Source organism: Coturnix japonica, chromosome 5 (assembly GCF_054131305.1).
Source record: "Coturnix japonica strain WE chromosome 5, WE-NBRP24, whole genome shotgun sequence".
NCBI classification, from domain to species: Eukaryota; Metazoa; Chordata; class Aves; order Galliformes; family Phasianidae; genus Coturnix; species Coturnix japonica.
In genome coordinates this window covers 50,089,678-50,112,033 of record NC_140667.1, presented here as the reverse complement: position 1 = coordinate 50,112,033, position 22,356 = coordinate 50,089,678, and the positions used below count along the sequence as shown (strand labels likewise).

The window sequence follows — 22,356 nt, the reverse complement described above, 5'->3', positions numbered from 1 at the left end:
TGATATTACAGCAAAGGCTGAATATGGTGAGAACACCACTCTTCTACACACACATTGTTCATGTTAACGGAACAAAATAGCTGCTCTCCAGCTGCTCTTGATGCCCTTGAGTTGAAATGGAAATGCAGAAAAAGCATGCACTGCTGTAACCAGCTGACAGCCGTTCCCCTTCCCTGAAAGCCATTCAAGCAAAGCGAAGAGGAAGTAAATCCCTCTCTCCCATAGTTAACCACTGTCAGCATCCTCCTCCTTACCATTGCTGACCAACTACCGTGAGCAGAGTGAACTTGTCTTCTTGAGGTGAACCCCTTCATTGTCCCGTCATTTAAGTTCCCATTCAGTACAACACTTACTGAACCCATCTAGTATATACTTTGTGCCTGTTTCCTGTGCTAGGGCAAAGTAGTCTTCTGGCTGGGAAAACCTAGTTCTGGGTTTCTTTATGGTTTAGGATAGCCCACTCTAAAACGTAGTCCCTTCAGCCAGCAGTAGCTTTTGCCTTGATCAGTTTCTTTGCACTTTTTCTCAATTTATTTGGGTTCAACCTTGTCTGTTTTATAGAGCTTAGATGGTTTAAGTACAGCTCTCTGTAGTTTGGACTTCCTAAAGTTTCTGGTAGAGCAGGAATACGGAGATGTGGATGGAAAAGAGACTGTGGCATTTTGGCTGCCAGAACATCACAGAGATGCTGGTTTTATACAGTGAATGTGAGAAGAGGAGTTGAAGATTGTCAAGCCGGAAAGACTTGTGCTGTCATGGCTTACCACAGAGCTTTGGGATGAATGTGATCAGATGTTGTTACACGCAATGTGCCTGTTCCATGAGCTACAGCCCACAGGTCACAAAGCATTGTGTCTCAGCCATAGATCCACAAAGTATTTTGGGGAGTCTGGTCCTTCCTCAGCATAGAACTCTGTTCCTTGCAGGCATGCACTCAAACGCTTTGCTGAGTGAGGCTTGCTCTGGCACCACAACCAATCTGTATGTACACTAACTCAGAAAGGAACCAGGGCACAGACATAGGGTACAGAAAGCCACAGTGTCCTGTTATACGTGGTCAAATTAGTGACTGTGCATGTTCAGGCTATTGAACAAATTAAAAGTGAGGGGTGGAGGAAAGACAGTCAATGAAGCCTGTATGACTGTAGACCTTGGGGGGAAGTTGGGCTAGGGGCCCTCAGCAATACCCAAATTGTCCTGTTTGCCAACATCCATGGAGAATTTACACATCAAAAGGAGGGAGCGGAAATGGACATGAAAAGTGACAGCAGTTGCCAAGTTAAATAAAAGCCCCTCAGTGAACATGAAGAGCAGTAAGAGCTGTATGGAAAGTTGGCTGCAGAAGAAGAGGTTATGTGAGAGCTTATACCCCACCGCCTTCTTGGTCCCTTGGGAACCAATACAGAAGTGGAATTCACTTGACCCGCAGGGCTACACAAAATATGGCCACACATCAGTAAAGCCTGCTGCTGAAGTCATAGGAAACAAAAGCAGGACTGTGCCAGATGCCAGACAAGTGGGATCAGGTAGCAGGAACCACAGCATGACTTCAAAACGCTGGAGTAATTCAGGGCTGCTGAATTTCCACTGGACTGAATCTGAAGAAAATAAAGAGGGAGAAAGGGCTTTCTATATTTTCCTTTTAAGATTTTTTTTCTTTTTCCTAGTGGCTGAATATAGGTTCAGTTTGAATAAGCAAGGGACAATGTTTCTAAGAAAGCTTTCTTTTTAAAATACGAGATTTCATTGCCTCGGTATGAAAGCAGTTTCTTATTGTGAATGAGTGAAGGGCAGGCAGTGTGTTTAGGTTGGATACAAACATCCAAATCTTTCCTTGCCCTTATGCCTTTTGCTTGGAGCAAATATATAGTCCTATATATAAATATATATAGTCTTTATTTTCCTTGTCCCATTCCAGTCTCCTTTCTACTACTGATTAAGACACATTGTCAAACAATGTCATTTCTGGGGTTTCCAATGCAAGCCCCGAGAGCAAAACTAATTGTTGCCTTGAGCAAGAAGTTTCCGATGAGATGCTGATTCCTTTTTTTCGTAAGCCCAAACCTGAAAGTGCTCTGTGGACACCGATGCAATCATTCTGGATGTGCAGGAGAGGCGAATCCACCTTCAAGTCCTCCCTCTCATGTCCCAGGGCTTGGAGAAGGGGGTTGAGCAAAGGGCTTTTGAGGGTTGCTGCCTCTTTATGCAATCTGCCTCAACTTCACGATCAAAGGCTGCAAGTGACCAGAACAAGCAGCATCCTGGGCTTTCCCATTCACTAGGCACAGCAGGCTTAACCCAACACCGCAGTTGTGGGCTTTGATGCCTGTCACATGTGTATCTAGCTTTGTTTCAGCTCCAGGAGGCATGCAGTGGTGTGCGTATGTAGCTGGGTGGTGCTGAGGGGGGCAGAGGGTGCTTAAAGACTCTTTGGATCAATTAGGGCTCAAGTCAGGAAGAGACGAGCCAAATACCTCGCGGGGTGGCTCTATCTTTGGCTGCAGTACGGTGCGGATGAGATTACAAGCAGCTTCCTGCTGACAAAGCTTTGGAGGAATAATAATATCTGGAATACTATGGAATTTGGGAATAATAATATTGGGGGGGAGGGATAATAACACCCTCTAGGGAATAAGGTTGTCTCTCTATTTCATATGACCATGACACAAAGCAGCTGTAGCTTCTTATATGTAGCAGGAATTAGCAGCTTCTTCAAGGTCTACATGCCAGTTCCAGTTGAAATGTTCCCAGCATGTGTTCTGGCGCTGCAGATGGGATGGGGATCTCCCTGCAAGATAAAACAAGGGGAGCTTCCAGATCTGTTGGAAATCTCTCTGTTTCCTGTGCCTGAGAGTAAATAGCACTCAGAGATTTCACCTTGGCATCTACTCTTCCTCCTTCCAATCACTTAAGGGCAGGTAGGGTTTTGCTGTATTATTTTCTCTTTATGATCCAGATTTCTATTTACTGTGCATGTGCCTAGCTTCATCAATTCAAAGAGGCTCTGCTACTTTAATTAAGCTGAGACTGTAATACTCCTAAAATATGGTTTTAGGATAGTGAACCCTGAATTCAGGACAATGCTGCTAGAAATAAATAACCTGATTTGCATTTCTCTACTAGAACATGAGCCAGTTGTGATGTAATTGATTTACTTTACCACCACAAAAACCTCTTTGCTAGATTTAAAACCTGAGGCTAAAGGGGAAAAGGTTAGTTTTAACAGTGAGAGGACAACTGCAGGAACATGCCGGGGGTGGGGGGTGGGGGGAAGGTTTCTAAATCTGTCTCACCAGATGAGGAAAGTCCCCAGGATGAAAATCCTGTTTTGTATAGAATAAAGTATGTGTGCATTTCAGTGTTGTGTCCTGGCTGGCAAGCCCTCCAGGATGGGGGGCAGTTGACCGGTGTGCCAGCCCTTGGGCATCATGAGAACAGTAACTGCATGTGTGCTCTGCGGCCAAAGAGCTGTGTGTTGGTGAAGCTGAGCCCTGGGATGTGTTGCTGTTACTGATCTGCTGCTTGTCTGCTGGCTGCCTACCTTGCCCACCAGCTGCAGATATGGAGATGCCATTGATTCCAAAGGGACAGAACCTGGGTGAAGCATAACATGGCTCTTCCTTGGCTGGCCCTGCACAGCAGCAGGGGGATTTGCTCCTTAATTTAAAGGGATCAGCAGGCTCAGAGAGCTCAGGGCTAGCTAAAGGAAGAGCAGAACAGACAGGCAGAGCATGTCTGAGCTCTTAGCAGCGGCGTGCAGGCTGCTTTGCTGTTTCAGCACTGCCTGCTGGCGTCTCCTGCATTGGAGCCAGCAGTGCCTCAGAAGCAGCTGCCTGCCTCCTCCTCTGACTCCCAGCAAGATGCCATGGAAGCAGCTGTGCCCATAAGGAGAGCTGCTGAGGATGAGTGACTGAATCCAGGGGGATTTGCTACGGGTAGGGCTGGCCTTGGGCTGTGTGTGCTGGTCTGCACAGGCAAAGCACCATCTGGTGAGAGGTGAGTGCTGCAGGAGGCAGCAAGGGGAGCGAGTGCTTTTCCAAGCCAGCCGTGCAGAGACACTCATGTGTATGTGTGTATATTTATATACACGTTGCAGCAGGACTGCTAGGAAAACAAGAAAGGCTGGTGTGAAATCACATCTCTATCGAGCACAGATGCGAACACCTAATACATAAAGCAAACAGGCAATGGTGGCTGAAGTTGCTAGAAAACCCTCTGAGCTGTAGGAAAAGAAATAGTCCCTAAAGTGAGAAATGAAGCTGCACTGCCTGGATCTATTTGCTGTGAGGCTCAGAAAAGGGAAGAGAAATCAAGTCAAACTTGGTGGGTTTTTGATTGGAAAAAGTTTTATCTAGTGCAAGAGCCGCAGCCATGGCAGGTGCTCAGAGTTGCCCTTAAGATGATAACAGTGGTTGTGGCATCAGGTGTGCAAGGGAGACATCTGACAATTATGCCTTTCCTTTTCTTTCTCACGTCTGACAGCAAGGTGCCTTTTTGATCTGCAGCACACACAAATGCACGCATTTATATTTATACACAATCCCAGCTCTATCACTTCAGGACAGCCGTGAATGGGTTAGCTGAGCATTTAAACAAATGCAGGGCTGATGTACACACTTCAGCATCCATTTTGGCATTTATAGTTCCCTGCAGCTGTGCAAAACATGTTCTTTCTTGCGGCACTGTGAAATTATAAGGCTGCCATGTGGATTTTGCTGAAGAAAAGCCATTCCTGTGGTTTATTTCCTAAACATTGATGAGTTATATGGCAAAGCAGCTGGGCTGAGGGGTTCAGCACCTCACAGGGCCCAGGGTGGCTGGATGCATGCAATGTATGATGCCTGCCCAGAAATGAGGCCTGGTTCTGGAGCTGAGTGATGGAAAAACAAAAGACCCAGCAAAGTCACAGAGGTGGATATCTTTCTGATGCTTGATGCAGAGCTTGGACAAGCCAAGAAATTCCTACTGACACTGTGTGACATGGCCAGAGCCAGAACTGTAAATAAAACAGTTGCATTAGTTCAGATATGAAGAATGTTTTTTCCTGCCAGTGAAGAGTTAAAAAATCAGAAACCCCATGCTCTCTCTCTCTTCCCTGCGTGTTTACTACTGGCCACTGCGGGAGATGGAGTATTGGCTTGGAAGGCCTCTTATTGACCTTATTACATTCTTATAAAAAGCAAGCTGTTTTCTGGTTTAGAGCAGAGATTTTCTGCTCATGGAAAAATCTTTCCTGGTTATTTCTGGCGCTGGAGCCAACCTCGCTGCAGGAGCTCCAAGGCCTCCCAGGTAATGGCATGGTCTGCAGGGGACCATTAAGTGGTATGCTGCGAAATGAAGAGGGCACTTCCAGGCTTGAGTTACGTGAGAGTAGTTTAAAATCATGGCGCTCACTGTGGTGTTCATTGCCTGCCATCAGAACTGTTGGAGAATATGGCAGCAAATCATTTGAGCAACCAGTTGCTGAGAACAAGAGAAACTGTGGCCTAAGAGAGGGATAGGACTTGTTTCTGTGTGACCTTATGGCTCAAGGAAAGAGCAAAACTTGCATAAGCTACAAGATTGTGGACTGTTGTTATATGCACGAAGACCTGATCCAGCAATTCCTTCTCTTTCCATAGCCTTCTGGCTGGGAAATGAAGTGCCTGGAGTGAAAAATACATTTCCTTCTTGGACTGAAAAGGGGGAGGAATGCAAAAAGGATCATTATGAATGCTATTATTTTTTTTTACTACTGTAGAATTGATGTGTTGGGGGGAAAAATATTGTTAACGTGCTGTCTCCGACGATGACTGTTAAGTCCTACATGCTTTTGAGAGTGCATTGTGTGCACTCTCATTGAGTGCAACGTGTGAGGAGACCTGGTTCTATTGTGGAGCCAGAGAGAAAGGCAGGAAGGCTCTATTTCTTGACGCTCTGAGAACTGAACTACATGAGGAGGAAAATAAGGCTGGTAGGACTCTCCAAAGGCGCAGGGTGCAATAAGTCTCTGCTCACATTCACAAGTCTGCCTCTACAGCTTGTGTAATATGTGATCTGATAAATACGGGCAATAGTTGTGGGTACAGGACTTCTGCTCCCCAAGGAAGAGCTATCTGATGTTCCTTGCTACCTGTGCTGTGATTGTAGAAAGTTTCTCCTTGTGTACTTATTACATTCACAATTCATAGCAGATCAGTGCAGGTTGTAACTTTAACAGTGACTGACCCTGTAAACCAACTGATCAAATCTCAGGTTAAGATGACACGGCATATGCAAAGCATGTGCATAGTTCATATACAAAGATCACACTGTACCACAAACTAGCCTTCCCTGACTTCAATTAAAGCTTTGCCCAAGTCAACCTGAGCTTTGTACACACAGCTCTATGTGGGCTTTGCACATGATTTGCATATGTCATGTAATGTACTATGTAATATTGTATACTGGCTGTCTCCTCCTAATTAATACATGATAAAAAACTCATAGAGAATAATGATTAAGAAAAATTTGTGCATAAGGAAATTGCTTGCAAATGACCACACTGGCAAAATAACAACCCAGTAATATTGCAGTCCCATTTATTTTCTGTTAGGTTTAATCACCACTAATAATTCAGTCGAGGGTAATTAATCTTTGCTGATCAAAGTACAGGAAAAGGCTGAAGTACCGTAGCTGCATCATAATGACATGTAATGCTGATGATGCACAATTGCCTATTTGTAGAGAGATGTGAAGATGTCCTCATCGGCATACAGTCAATGAGCATGAGTTCATTATCACTCAGTAGTGGATAGAGGCTAAAATAATGAAGTAAAAGAGCCCCCAAATACATAGGCAGATGCTTGCAACTAATTCTGAGCTCATTCCCTGAGTTGTAGGGAACCACTGGGAGAAGTAATTGATGAAAAGGACATTTAATATTCTTGTTACTCTTTTTTCTTTCTGAATTGATCTGTCAGGATGAAACTCAGCTTATGCTGAACTGAAGAAGCAGAAAGCTTAACTCCCAGACCCCTGAGATTCCATAGCAGAGTCATGTTCCCAGGTTCCTTGTATTCCTTGGGTCAGTATCAAGATTGAAGTTTGTTGCCTACATGATATTGATGAATATTTTGTTGAAAAAGATTGCTTCTCTGGATGTCTTTATGCTTCATAGCTGTTGCCTTGGCCATCTTCCCCTGGGACAGGTGGTTTTGTGAACCATAGATTGTGGGCAAGAGATTGTGTGGTGAAACCAGAGTGTGGCTGAGAGCTCAAGGTGGTAAGCAAGTGATGCGTCCATTGTAGCCCCTCTGCTATCACTCTTTGAAGGAAAGTTTCAAATCCGGATGTCTCTAACTAGGCACAAATCCAGCTGGATCATTTCCATCCCTATGGCCAGGGAAATAAATGGGCAGGGACGTGTTTCCTCCTGGTTTACTTCAGCTAAGTATTAGATATATAATATGAACTTACAAGTCTTGAAGTCAGTGGTGTGCTGCTCTGTTCTGCAGATGTCATTAAAAGAAATCCCAACACCTGATTTATTTAGTCAGAGCTCACTTGTTTTAATCTTTCAGCTAAGTCCTTGTTTGGGAACTTTGATCTGAATGTGATGTTTGTTTTCAAAGAACCAAGAAACATTCTTTCCATGTCTGAATATTTTGCTTAAAATTCTTCTGCTATTCCCTTCCATTGATAATGCCACCAAGTATCAGTGGTATTAAAAAACCAGCAACACCTACTACTAAAAGACAGACAGTATTTAGAGTTATAATGGTCCCGGTGAATCAGGACTGGAAATCCATCAGTTTTTTGGCTGCTAAATCATTTCCATGCTGGGCTGGCATTTATCTTCCGGAATAGAGAAGCCTTTCAGAGAACAGCAAATATCTGGCAGGGGGCCATAGGCCTTGGGTGTAAGACAATTAGCTCAACAGGGGGAAAGATGGGCTTCCGGAATTAGACATGAATAAGAAATATTTGTAATGCGCACTTTAAATTATTGGTTTGATCACAGTAAATGTTTGTCACATTTCTCTTGATGGGAAGCGTGGTGCTGTATTACTTGTCTGGTTTTGCTTTCTTCTGCAATTAGTTTCAGCACTGAATGGTAGGACTGGTACATACTGCACTTGTTGTCCTGCTCTTCATCTTTAAAAGGCTACTGTATTTGGTTCAAAACAGATAAAATGGCAACTCGCTGGTTGTTGCAAAGACAGACTAATCCCCCCTAATCTGCTGCCTCTCTCTTCATACATAGCTTTAATTAGACATGAGGATTTAAGCCTTTGCATTCTAAGGCATGTTACAGTCAAACTAATAATTAAGAGGATATATTTAGATGGTTTAAAAAACCCACTGTACTTCTAAGTAAATCTTGATGTTTTAAAGTGCCAAAGGGTTTCAGGCTCCTCACAGTGTCACAAGCTGTAAATTTGCTCTTCTTACTGTCAAAGGGAAATATCCCAATCCTAGAATGTAAACAGTCTGTCAAGTCTTGAATATTAAAAGGCTTCAACCGCCTTGTGGTACTCTGTTAGGAAGACAAGGCACAGTTTCATTGATTAGGATCACACGAGCAGAATTCTGGAATATCTTTAAGATTTATCTTAGGAAGATGAAAAATTAAGAGGGGCTCATAGTTTTGGCTAATGTTAGAGACTGAAACTAACAGAGATGAGATACGTGGAGGCATCGTTCTTCTTTATGTGGCTGTGTTTGAACTCCAGCAGGGATATAATGTCTGCTTTTGGACAGTGCCATCCATGAGAAACTTAGGTAAACTGAGAGGCAGAAGTTCAGGAGGGAACTGAAAACGTGAATCTGAAAAATGTTAGGTTTTATTAATATAGAGAAGAACAGACTGGTGTGTGAATTGGTGTTCTTCAGATGTGCAACAAGCAGCTGCAGAGCAGAAGGAGCAATTAGGTCTCCACAGTGGATAGAAGAAACAGTAATGGGCTTAAAGTTCAGAATGGGAAATTCCATTAAAGCATTAAGGAATTTCCTGATGTAAAGGTAGTTAAAAACTGGGTGATACTGTCTGGGTTAGTTGTGGAAGCTCATTGAAGGTTTCCTATTGTAGGCTAAAGCAGTATCTGTTAAAAGTTGTTTAGACCAATGCCCTCATTTGGCTTGAATAGTTTCTTGAAGTTGCTTTTGGCCTCATTTCTACACTTTTCACTAATCATTCTCTCCTTTCACACATGATCATCATTTATGGCTTTGACAGCTGACAAATAGCATTGCTAGCCTCCAGGAGGTTGTAACACATTCAGGCATATGGACAGCCTTGAGGAATTATCTCCTAAGCTGTAGTTCTCATGGGACACAGCAATTGTTTGAGATGGACCATTCACTTTTCTGAACTACAAAGTATTTCACTTTGAAATGCCAGGATATATTGAAAGTTACCCTTTTCATCCAAAATCTACCTCTCTTTACTGGTTTTTGGGTGATTGTTTTGGAGGTAGAAGTAGTTATCTTCATTGAGAAGTGTCAAAAATGCATGAAAAGAAAACGTTCCACAGAAGATTAAACTTACAGGGTAAACAAGGAAACAAACAGTTCTTCCTTGCTCTCTTGATCTTATTCCTACAAGGAGAATTCCTAGAACTGACAATCTTTTTGTGGTATCCACTGCAAAATGAATCAAGGAGCTGCAATGACATTCACTTCCTTATGATTTCACCCCTGGGAGACATATTCCAAACTTATGAGTGTACAGTGTTAGCAAGAAAAAACCCTGTTTTATGATCTATAACATGTGGTTATGATCACTTCCCCTCTGGTTGTGTTGGGGAGAACAGGGCAAAGGCAAAAGACTTACCTGAAAGTGGCTACCCCAGAGCAAACCTGTCTAAGAGGGAGGTCTCTGTCAGCTTCCTTTGGCTGAGATATTATCAGGTATTCCTGAATTGTTCCACGAGGTGAGACAGGTTTCCCTCCATCAGGGTCCACCTTCTCCATGGTAATCATGTCCCTTATTTCATGCAGCTCTTCTAATCTGTTAAGTTTCCAAGGGCAGAGTTCCTAGAGCAGGCCGGCTCCTTCATTCCTAGCTGCATTTCTTTTGCACAACTAAACTTCAGTCCTAGCTCTTTCTCTTCCTCTGAGACTTCAATCTAGCCTGTTTCTATGACATCCAAGGTGTTTTGAAACACTGGCTTAAAAGGCTTTCCTACCTGCGTTGTTAGCAGTCTAGAATAAGTGCACCACAGGACATCCCAATCTCCATCTTCCATGTCAGGAAAAATAAAATGGCTCAAAACTTTGCAGGAAACCTCTTCCTCTTTTTACCACGTTAGTATTTTTCTTGGCTATTTCCAGCCACCTTACAGTTGCCACATTGGCATTATCTGCAGTTCAAGAGTTTCAGTGTCTGGATTTGCATTGCAATAAAGCCTTCTAAATATCAACACAGAAGCTAAAGCATAAGCACAGCCTTTATACTGCAGTTCTTTTTGTACAGGGTTAGGTAATTAGGAGAGCCAACTATCTGATTACTACTAAATGTAAAGCTGTATAGAAACCAGCTACGTGTACTTATTTATAAGAAACTTCATGAGGAAGGCAAGCTGGCTTTGGAATTGTCTTTCATTTGAGTGAGCAGACACCCTGTCCCAGAGCCTTGAGGTGATCTGGAGACTGTGGTAATGGGCCATGGTTCTGCATCTCCCAGAGACTCATTCAGATCTTCCAAGACTTGATTCTTTCCCCCTTACCTGATTTCAGTGAAAGCTTCTGGAGAGAAGAGACAAATTCATGGTTAACTGCAATGAGCCTTGTGCTCTGAATACAGTTGAACCAGCCCCGTGTTTTATTGCAGACTGTGCCTGGCTCCATGAGAGCTACCTGATAAATTAGCCATCACAGGATGCAGTTTAGCAATGTTCTGTTTGGGAGGTGAGGCCAGTCAGCCCAGTGTATGGGGTAATTTCAGTGAGTTGCACTCTCTGGCATGACTCAGTCAGTTGTTCTGCCTGGCAGTTCTGGGGAAGTTCTGTCATGTAATAACCTGCAGGGTAGTGACATTCTTGTAATTCCTCTGGAAAAACAACAAACACAAGTCAGAGGCTTTAACATACCTTCATACTGATTGTGCTGTGTGTATAAGCACAATTTCAAGTGAAGCAACCGAGAAAAGAATGACTTGAACTCAATAAATGACAATATAAAAATAGTTTCTTGCCAGGTAGTGGGAGGAATATTTTTGTAGCTGTAAGCCTTCATCAACCAGAGTGCCTGTAGGTATGCCCTTGTTGAGTACAATTGCACCCATTTGCCCTCCTCCTGCTCCTTCTCCGCCCTCCACTCCTTAACTCTGGTATTAGCATTGCAGTCTGATGCCACAATTCAGAAAAGGGATTTGAGAAATTAACTTGGTACCTTTGATCCTGGGCATGTTACAAAGCACTGCATGCATATTCTGGCTGTCAGCATTCATATAACAGGTTGTCTGCAGACATGGCACTTGGGAGTCTGTAATGCCCCTTGCGCTGGGCATGGCATCGCGCTGTTCCTGTACAACATAGGCAGAGTTCCAAACAAGAAATGGATATCTACTTGGACTAGGAGTTTCTCAGTGACACTCTTAGTAAAACGCAGCCCTGCCATTCTTGTGCTTCCTGTCATTCAAACCAGTTGACTGTGTTTCAGCAAGTGAAATACTTGCCGCAGCTGATCAAACCTGCTTCTGAAATCAGACTTCAGAGAATGCAAATCAAATGCACTCCATCTCTCTCAACATCATTTTAACTACATGTGAGATATTAATTACGGGTTGTCTTTTCTCAGATCTATACTTCTGAATTACTTGTTGCTTTAGGAGCTGAAAAACCAGCCACAGGAAGACAAAGGCTCTGCAGTGGCTTTTAGCCTCCCAGGACAAATCCCTGAGCTGACATCATCTGCAATTATGGTGCACAAATCCAACCACTCTGACATAAGGTGGTAAATTATTCATGGTTTGGCAGCCACTGTAAATGAAGAGCGTGCTTTAAGAAACCTCAGAACTGCAAGACTTGTTTTGTCACCACAGACCTATTTGGCCAGCGACCTATCTCTGAAAACTGCTTTGAATTATGGTGACAGAGCTCTAAGGTAGATGTATGTGGAATAAATTATTTACCCTTGATTTCATGGGATTTTCTTGGCTGAAAGTTATCTGTAGGCTCAAGGATTAAAGTCTTTCTCAGATGGGTCTGTGTAGTTTCTGTACCAAAGACCTTGCATTTTATACTGAACCAAAACTAAATACCAGGTGATTGCAGCAGAAGATTTGGTGGATAAGTTCAAGGTGGGAGGAGGGTGAACTAGTATCCTGGACAAAGAAATCTCCTGTCTTGCTCTAACAAACCAGTGTTTGCTTCTGTGTGGGCCAATGTTGGACTGAGTGGGGCAATAACCATGGTAAATATAAGTCAGGATTGTGATTGAGCTATTGAGTTTTCAGGGGCCCAGGTGAGCAGTGCAAGTATATGTAATTCCACCTTCAGCTACATTTGGTGTCAAGAGTAAAGTAACAATTCTTTTTCACTTGTTGGCTGGTTACGTGAGAGGCCCAGTATGGGTTAGAAAGTCGAAGTTACCATAAACAAGCAGCATGACTCATATTGGTGATCCTGAATGGTTTCACAGATAAGGAGGCTTCAGATTGGATTGAGACATTCCTGGGAGACAGAAGAGGAAGAAATATTCTTTGTCGTCATTGTTTTGTCCTTATGAGTATGAGGGATAAGCTGTGGCTGACCCAAAGGTGACAGAGCCATCAGTCTGGCTGGTTGTTAGCATATGATTATGGATGGTGAGGAAACCCAGCACTGCAGCCTGCTGTAGCTCTTGTAGGTTGTGATTTCTTCCAGGAGACATCAGTTTCTGCCTCACTATTGCATATCCCTAGTGCAGGCTGGATATAATTGTTCAATCCTAAAAGGCAATACCAGTTGTGTGGTAAAATGAATTTTCTTCTTTCTGTTTGTCCTATTTCTTATACATCTTTGCCATACACCACTATCGTCACCATAATGAAAACGTATTCATTAACTGAGGAGCCCTGGGGAAAACTGGTGAGGCTATTGTCTCCTTTGTGGGAGGTGTATCTTGTTACTCAGAGAAAACCCTTTTGCATCAATTACTCTATTGATTTACTCTGTTATTAAAGGCCTTTTTTACTCACAATCAGCCACGTTATCTAGACATAAAGTAGAGGCTGGAATAAATTTTTCAGAAAGTGTGAAACTGCAAATGAACAAATACTCATGGATCTTCACAGCCAGTAGGGACCATTATGAGCTTCTAGCTTGACCTCTTATGTGGCTGAGGGCAGGGAATATGACCAACTAACTCATCTATACGGTATTAAAGAAATGTGCTCTTTGGAAACTGCATTTTAACTAGTCATTGCTCAGGGGCTATGTGTTTATTGGATTGCCCTTATGCAAACTGAAAATTTACTTTCTTTCCCTCTTTTCCAGTTTCAGTCCTTGCATTTATTCCAGATCCATTTACCTGGCTGTGCTGGTGGCTCTGGGTAATGCCAGAGAGACATCAGCAGCAAGACATGATGCTGTGTGCTCAGGCATCTGTTTAGATTGAACCCAACTTCTTGTCATGAGGAAACCGGAGAACAGAGGGAGGAATTGCATGGTAAAGAATTAAATGTCCCTTGCTGAAATGAATACTGACAAAAGGGTTCGTTGAAATTATTTCTTCCTGCTAGTGAAGATGATGAAATGTGCAGTGATTGCCCACAAAAAATATCATTTGATTTTTCAGAGGCAATGTTGAGTCCTGTTCCTAGTCCAAAGGGGATAATGGAGGGTCTGTTAGTGTCTGCAAGACATCATCCAGACAGAGATGAGTGTGGTCTGCCCATGCTCCTTGTCACTGAAGCCATATGAATATGATGCTGAGCTGGAACTAATAGGCTTCACTGGGAGGACAGGATATGTCAGCACTGGCCAAATTTGCCAGCGCTGTCCACATAGCTTCCCTTGGCTCCGAGCAGAGCCTCAGTCTGCTTGCAAACTACCAAACACTGCACTGCCAAAAATTCTTCTTGAGACTGGAATGTTGTTCTTCCATCTGTGACCTGCCTACCTAAATAGCATGTTTTAGGATTTTGCACAGTGGCTGAATACAATGCGAAAACTTTTCAAGGAAGAGGGCAGCACTTCTAAAGCAAAAGGGCTGGGAAAGGCGTCTTCAAAAGGGCTGAGAGGGGATCAGTGAAGCCATTGTCATTAATGCACCTTAGCACGTTTTTTGGAAGCTCTTTTCCGTAGACAATCAGCCCAATGAATCTTCAGAACAAGTGGTTTTTATAGAAGTTGGAGAAGTGAAAACTGACCAGGTAGGATTGAACTTTTCTCTTCGGCACATGAAATCCCCATTGCAGCAATTCTTGAAATGCAATAGACTGACTTCAAAAGGAATCATACAATAATCAATATCTTCTTAGAGGAGGATCCACCAAAGGATTGATATTGACTTGAGAGAATGAGATTTATGCATATTAAAATACATCTGGGTGATGATGCAAAGTTTACTAGAAGTTGGTTAAAAAAAGGCCAAATATTAGTTGTCCTTCCAATTAAACAGTGAACTGATGTAAATGAGATGCATCTGCAAACTGGAAATACAGTTCTTTATAGACAGGTTTTTCAAATCTCTGCACCTTCACAAAAAGGTCGTGCAAACAGTGGTAAGTGCATTGCCTCCTAGCAGCTGTCCAGGAGACCCAAAGCACAAAAGCACCACCATCTACAGCTTGGCAATTCCAGCTTCTCCTGCAGAACGAAATCCCAATAAAACACTGAATTACAGGAAGTCAATAATTTTATCCAATTAGTCAGGATAAGTGGGCTGGTGCCAATCTGGTATCTCACACTCGAGTGAGATAGACACAGCTGCAGTGGGATGCTGGTGACAATTTTTCCTCTAGAAATCTGGGATAAACATAAATCAGCTTATAAGCATCATGTTTGCAGGGAACTTGGTAGTCCCTTACCATGCAGTTCCAAAGAAATTATTTTGAATCTTTTCTTCTCATATTTGAGTCGGAGTGATTGTTCAAAGGTGGGAAGCTTGGAGATGAAGAACTCCGATTCCTCTTTGCTTTCTGGAGCTGTCAATCAGTATTAGCATGTTGCTGGCATAACCTTGTGGCCCAGAGTCTGTGCTTTGCACCTTCGTCATCAGTGGATGAGGGAGGAAGGCCTGCAGTTGGGGTAGTTCCCCTCCAGGACTTTGTCACCAGCATGCTGCTGGAAAATGGCCATCAAAGGAGCCCCACTTCCTGCACTTCACAGCCTGTCTTGGAAAGCAGGAATGTGTTCAGTCCTGAACACTGCAGGAGGGAAACACATTTTCTGAACATGCTGGTGAGCTGATGGAAATGCATACATGAATACTTCATCTGAGGTAGGACTGGAGGGATTCACCCTTGTATGCCTACAGATCGTTTCAGTGGTTCTTGCACTTCTGTGGGCTATTTTGCATTAGAACATAACAAAACACTCCAGAATTCTAAAAAGAAAAGATCAAATCAGATGCTTAGTTCAGTAGATATTACTGCTGTATTTATAGCTACCCAGTGCCATGGACTGCCAGCTGTTGAGGGAGAAATTGTGGCTGTAGAAAAAAATTGTGAAGAGGCATTTGCAATGATGCCCATCACTGTTAAATGGTCTGAGTTAAAGGAGAGGGGCACAAGTGTTCCTGGAGGAAACTGTGTGGTAGGGCAAACAGAGAACATATGGGGAATTAGGGGCTTAGCAGTGCATCTTTAAAGACAAAAATACCAACAAACATGACAAATTTGATAACCCTCATTGTTTTCCCCTCCTTGCTCATGGTGTGTTCTACAACCAGCACACCCTGCAGTGTCTCCTGTGAGGGACACTAGAGTGGGCCTTAGTGAGCACTGGTGTGGTGATGGCAGAAATGTGTGCTGCTGGAATGACATCCGCTCCTTGGCCTTGCTTACAGTAAGAGGGATGCAGGAATCAGTTTATATTCCAGATTATTTTAAGCCTGACATTCTTGCCCCATGTCTTACTAACTGCAAAACGTTTGGTGTGCTCAACATACTGTGGAAAAGACACATCACTGAACCATAATCACTGCAGCAGTTGTTGCGTATTAAGCATGTGTATGAAAGAAAAACATGTATCGTGTTAGTGCTGTCATTACATAGATGCATACGCTGCAAACACAGCAGCTTCAAAGCTTTTAGCATTTGTTTTCAGCACCTAAAAATCAGTGATGTTTGTGCTTCAAAACAAGGGAGGATAATGTGGATAAGACAAGGTGCCTTAGAGCACTGAAAGTTAGGACTGGGAGGTACTTCTGGCACATGATCTAAAGTAAGGTGATTTTTTTGCTCCAAATAGTTTATGTTGTGCATGGATAGAGTAAGTCAGTTCCTAGTGCGGCTGCTGCTTCTCCTTTGCTTCCAAGAAATCCAATTTTTGTTTTAAAAATGTACATCTAATTAAAGGACATGTAATTCAGCAGAAAGTCTTTTAAATGCATAACTGATTATCTACTTCCTGTAATTGCTGGTTTGTATATTGAAACTTAGATTGAGTTGGCAGACAATAAAAGATTATTTTTTAATTAGATATACTCATCCCTATCATTTGGGAATAGAGGATATTTTCCACCACTGCTATTCTTCCTATCCAGCAACACACGCTAATCTCTTGCTTGCTATCAATGTCATTTTTTCCAAATGAGAGAGAAACAGAAGCCTGCCTCTCTTGCAGAAGCAGCATGGCAAGGCTGTATTTGTCATTTCAGATTATGTGTTGATAGTGGAATGTATATGCATGCATTCAGTAGTGCAGAGCAAGCCTAAGTACCAGGGCTAGTTTAAAGTACTGAGATTCACTTGCGATCCCAAAGTATTGGTCGTGTTCATTTTTCATTAGAAAGTCTGCTTTTACATCACAAGAATGTAAACACAGAATTATGACCCCCAAAGTATTTTTTTATGGACTCCCCAAATCATTTTTCTTTCCTTGTGACAAATGAAGCAATTTTTTGCTGTCTTAGAAGGCATCTCCTGTAACCTCTTGCCCTGCAAACTCCATCTGAAATGACAGCATCTGTGGAGAGCTTTCTCTGCATGAAAACTGAGTTGCAGCCTACGTTCGGTTTAACACACATTGTCAGTTGTATGGGAGTGTTTGGAGCTCTCTGGTAGTACCATGGCTGCAAAATAGGGCATAGCTAGTGGCTTGGGAGTAAACTGTATCCATAGCAGGAGCTCTCAATTTGCAATTCCTTTCTTATGTGGGGACCACATTTCAAAGCCAGAGTTAGGGTCCCCACATCTCTCCAACTCAGCTTGCTCTCTTCCACCCACAGCTGCTCTGTGGTCATGTGGGAGCCAGAACAACTGATTTCATGGCAGCATAAGGGGTGGTTCTATGTATATTTTTAGCTGTACTTTTCGAGTCATTCAGAAGAGGAGGTGTTGGAAGCACTGGCCTCCCTTATCAGGTCCTCTCAAGAAACTAGCGTGAACCAATGTGTGTTACTATTACCATCTTAGCTTTGCTTCTCTAGTTAGAAAAGGAAGCCTTGTGATCTGGGGCAAGGCTGTATCTAACTGAAACTACACTGAATTTTGTTTGCCCCTTATTCTACTTTGCCTGCTCCTTCAGGCACTTGCAGCCTCCTCAGCTTCCTCCTTCAGACTGTTGCAGCTCCACTGGTTCAGTGCCTGTTCATACCATCCATCATTGCTTTCCTCTTGACTATTGTAAATCTCCTATTGCATTTTTTTCCCCGTGGGTCCCTCTCTAAACAAAAGGGATGTGATTCTTCTCTCTGTCCCACTGGCTTTGACCTGTTGTAGTTTGTCATGACATTATTCATGATTTAAACGAGGCTAAGCAAGAGAAGAATAGTGCACTGAGATTTTCATTATGCTGAAGCTGTGCTATTCTCTTCATGCAGGCTATGGTACTATATCACCCTGTCCCTTCCCCACTTTCAAAGGCTTCCTTTCCTCACCATCAAGCTCAGCAGAATATGAAGGACTTTCAGAGCTTGTTTTTGAACTCTCCTCACAGTGCTTCTCTGATCTCACACCCACTCCCACCCACACACAATTATTTGCCAGTTCTAATCTGGATATCTCCTGTGCCTGCCCAGCTCTGAGCATCTGGGTATCTGTTCTCATTTATGCCTCTGAGTCACTTCCCCTCTCCTAGTCTCACCTTTGTGGCTCCCTTCATTCTCCCAGCTGGTGAGCAGGCTGTCCCACTGCAATGCCTTCCTCTTCTTCAGGACAGAAGTGGTGGGTCTATGCCTTACTTGCTCCATGTTAAGTAGAAGACTCTTTTTCTTTTGATTGGAGTTGTTTTTTCTTTTATTTATTTATTTATTTATGGAAGGGTAGATCTGTGAAATGGGATTTGGATCTCCTGGTTGATAGCAAGTTACATCTGAGTTAGCAGTGTGCGCAGCTAAAAGGGCCAATGGTACTGAGCTGCTGGAGCTCAGGGAGTGTTGGGACACTGCTCTAAGACATAGGGTTTGGATAGTGCTGTTTGGAGCCAGGGATCAAACTTGATCCTCGTGGGTTCCTTTCCAACACTGGATGTCCTGTGATTCTGTGATTTTCTGACTGCATGTGTGGGAGATCCCAGCCCTGGTGTCCTCCACTGGTCTCTTTCTTCAGGATGGCTGCTGTGCTGCTACGTTATTAAGCTCTGCAGCAGGACTCCCTGCTCCAGCATTCTCCATCCAGGGCCGCTTCCCACCTCCTTGCTCTCCAAAGGGTGCTTGAAGATGGTTATGAGGTGTTTGCTGAAGGCATGTGTGGCTATGTGCTCCTGGACATGTCATGACCATGGGATGCCTCTGGCTGCAGGTCTTGCTCTACCTGCTGTGCCCTGTGGTATTGCTTAGCTAGTGTTGGCAGCACGTGGGTATTCTAGCATCAGCTGGCAACTAGGGACCTTTCGGTGATTAAACACTGCTAATAAAGATTTGTCAAAGCTGATGTTTTTCAGGCTGCATTTTAATGCCATGGATTCAGGATTTATGCTCCTGTGAAGGGATCCTCACGTGTGCAGGCAGAGGCAGCTCGTTCCTTTCCTTCAGTAATTGCTCAGCTGCCCTTTATGTGGAGAAGGGAAAGTGAGAGGTGGTGAACAGCTGAGTAACCTCTAGCTGCTACTGCATCTTCAGGAGGCCTTTCCATCTGGCAGGTGTAACCTTTGGAGAAGACATATGCTATCATCATTCTTCCTTTCTACCCACCAAGCTTCAACTGAGCTGGTGTGTGATTGGAGGGTTTGCAGGGGAACCTCAGGGCAGGGCTGCTTGAGATATCTGGGTATCAAATACACTGATCAGCTCTATAAAGCTTCCTTTCTATCAGGGAACATATAAATTCCTAACGCTGGAGCAGATTCTGTGCAACTTTCTGCCTTTGCAATTGGTCCTTGTTCCCTCTGGGATTTCAGAGGCTCTGTCTGCTCAGACAAGAGTAAAAATTTCAGACACATTCCCTGCTTGTGCTTGTATAAGCTGCAGAGCACAAGGGATGCTCATCACTTCCAGAAGCCATCGGCTTTTGGTCTGTACGCTGGACAGATTGTCTGTGTGTGCACAATAAATGCCATGTGTTTCCATCCGGAGACCATCTGTGAAACGTAGGCACAGTATATCTGACTCTTCTGGAAAACCTGGGACAGAAATATGGCATCCCTATGGCTGATGCTCTGCTATGTATCAGAGACCAGAATTTTCAAAGGACTTCAGGCTTTCAGCTGCTGCTGATTTCAGCGTATCTTCCAGAGAAGGTACAGTGCAGTGCTTGGCCTCTGTGACTGGGACATTTGATAGGACAGATGTTGCATGTGAAGGTTGTACAGTGACAAAGTGCTTTATTGGGAGGCTCTTTGAAGACGGGGGCGCAACTTGGAAGTCTACACAGCACAGCTGGGGCAAGGGGGAAGTTTTATTATCATTTCAATGTGATGAAAGGGTTGTGTGATGCTTAATGGGACTCTCCAGAGAGGAAAAAAATGCACCTACTAGCACTGATGGCCGTTTTATTTTCTCACTTATTAACTGCCCTTGAAATAACAGACTATTGTAAAAGTATCACTATTTTCCTCTCCAATGGATACTTGATTCATATCTTGTGAGCTGTGCATGTCCTGCCAAATGAGAATGATGTGTTTCCCAGCTGATAGCTAAATAACTCTTCAAGTGACTTACAATCTCGTTTACTAGCCCTGGTAGACTAGATCTCCAGCTGATGCGCCCTCTCCATACAGAACAAAATTTACTTAATTTTGCTCTAATTTAGAAAGGTATTTGCATAAAAGTTCAGCAGTGAGAAATTGCCCAGAGGCTTTTCTCTTGCATTTTCCCTATGGGAAGATTCACATTGTAAGCTCTCCCAAACTAAAAGGTCATCCCATTTATTCCGAGCCTTTCTGGAAACTAACCTATAGCCAATATTTATACAGCAGAACAGTCTCATTAGCCCACTCCTGCTGTTTCTCAAGACTATTTGGAAGATTTTTCAAATGTGCAATTCTCCCATATGAAAGAATTAATCAAAGGGTGATTTTTGGAGAGGAGCTAAACACAGGTATAGAGAGGTGATAGTGCCCATTATCCTACCGGGGCTTTACTGCCTCTGGAATTGAGATGGGTGTCTGTGAACAATTCAGCAGTACTTCACATCTAGTTCACCTTAAACTCCTTTCTTGGCTCATCTAATTCTCCTCATCTCCTGTTCCATTTCCTTTTCTCTGGACCCTCCTACCTGCCAACTCTGATTCGTTATGCTGGCTCACAGTAGCTACAGTCCCAAGAATCCAGAGTCACTACTGAAAGCATTAAGCTCTCCATGCTTAGTTTCTCTCTCAGATGTGGTCCTTCCCATCCTATTGTTATCATCAGCCATCCTGCCATTCCTTGTCACTCGTATCTTTGCTGAAAAATCATTGTAAGACGTCCATTTAATTTTGGGGCAGGAATATTTGTGACTTTAAGCTCTTGCTTACGTGCCCCACATCGTTCCCTGTTATTTATTTTATTCATTGGTCAGAACTGCACATTTCTGTTAAAATCTGTATCCCTTGCAAGACCTCATTCTGTTTAACTTATGGCATTTCTCAATTTAGAATTGAACCTATTGACCTCTAAAGCACTGTTCCCTTTGCTGAGCTGTCTTTTCTTCCATTCTTTGCTGGCTCTTGGTTGATTGCTGTTATCCTTTGTTGAGGTAGCTTACTCACTCACTTGAATTTAGAGTAATTTTTATGGGCTTTGGTTTTTTCCAACTCGGGAGTTGTGCTGCAGGTAGTTTCTATGCTTTTGGTTGAAATCTCAGGCCTTTACTGCATTCAGGACTTGCAGTTATTTAGTCCAGTGGAGTTCACTAATTATTTCCCTTAATTTCTCACATTTTGCCCATTTGAAATGTAGAACCGTAATTACAGACCTCTTTTTGTTTACTCTTCCATTTAAATTAAACTGAATCAACTTGTGATCGCTCAGTCAAAGGTTATTTTCTTTGATCACTTCTCCTGTAATGTGCTTGCTATTTACCAAAATGAAACCTTAAATAGCCTTGGTGGTTCAGCGCACTTTGGTGGATTAATTTGTTGGCAATTACATCTAAGACTGTCTGGGTCATGCTGCAAATAGCAGCTTCTGTATCTGTGTGAAACTGTATTTATTTATCTCAAATTTAGTTCCTTAATGACGTGGTACATCATCTGTGATGTTGATAAAGAAGCAAATCAAACGTTAAAAAGCCTGGAGAGGAACAGAGAACAGAATATAGAGTTTTTTTTGTTTTTTTTTTTTTTATGTGATTTTGTAACTCTTCAGTGCTAAGTGTGTTTCTGGTACACCTCATCTCTTAAAAGATACAGCATAAGTGGAAAATATTCAGAGATGGGAAGCAGGAGTGGAATGTGTAAGAGCTCCTTTTTGAGGAAAAACTGGTGAGAATTGAAGTTGTCAAGCTGGAGATGGGATAAATGAAGGTATCTGTACTGGTGGGCAGGATAACATAAAGATGGTAAATAAGGAAGGGCTGTTCACAGGAGGAGCAGATTATGATGTCTCCAAAATGGTTCCCACGTCACAGGCAGAGATAACACAGGAAGATTAATAGCAATTTATATTTGGTTTTCCTCTCTTTCGATACTTGTACAGGCCAGGGCAGCATTCAGCTCTGCATGCTTTGTGCTTGCCATTTTGCTTAATTTCCAGGCACCTTTTCAGATGGAAGCTTTTCAATGCTTTCTCCATGCTCTGGTAAGCAGTAGGTCATGGTGAAATGCCATAGAAGCATACACCTCTGCCAGTGTTGTCTAAGGAGTAAAGGAAGATAAGGTCAACCAC

At 43.0% G+C, this 22,356-nt stretch overlaps 1 long non-coding RNA gene across 3 annotated transcripts in view; it reads left to right on the top strand.

The window, feature by feature from the left end:
* Positions 1–2,394: 2,394 nt before the first annotated feature.
* The window catches only part of LOC107315377 (uncharacterized), a 77,492-nt gene continuing 57,530 nt past the window's right edge, over positions 2,395–22,356 (top strand). For all 3 annotated transcript variants that reach the window (XR_014946163.1, XR_014946164.1, XR_014946162.1), the window contains exon 1: positions 2,395–2,918. This is a non-coding gene — a long non-coding RNA (uncharacterized LOC107315377). The remainder of the gene's footprint in view (positions 2,919–22,356) is intronic.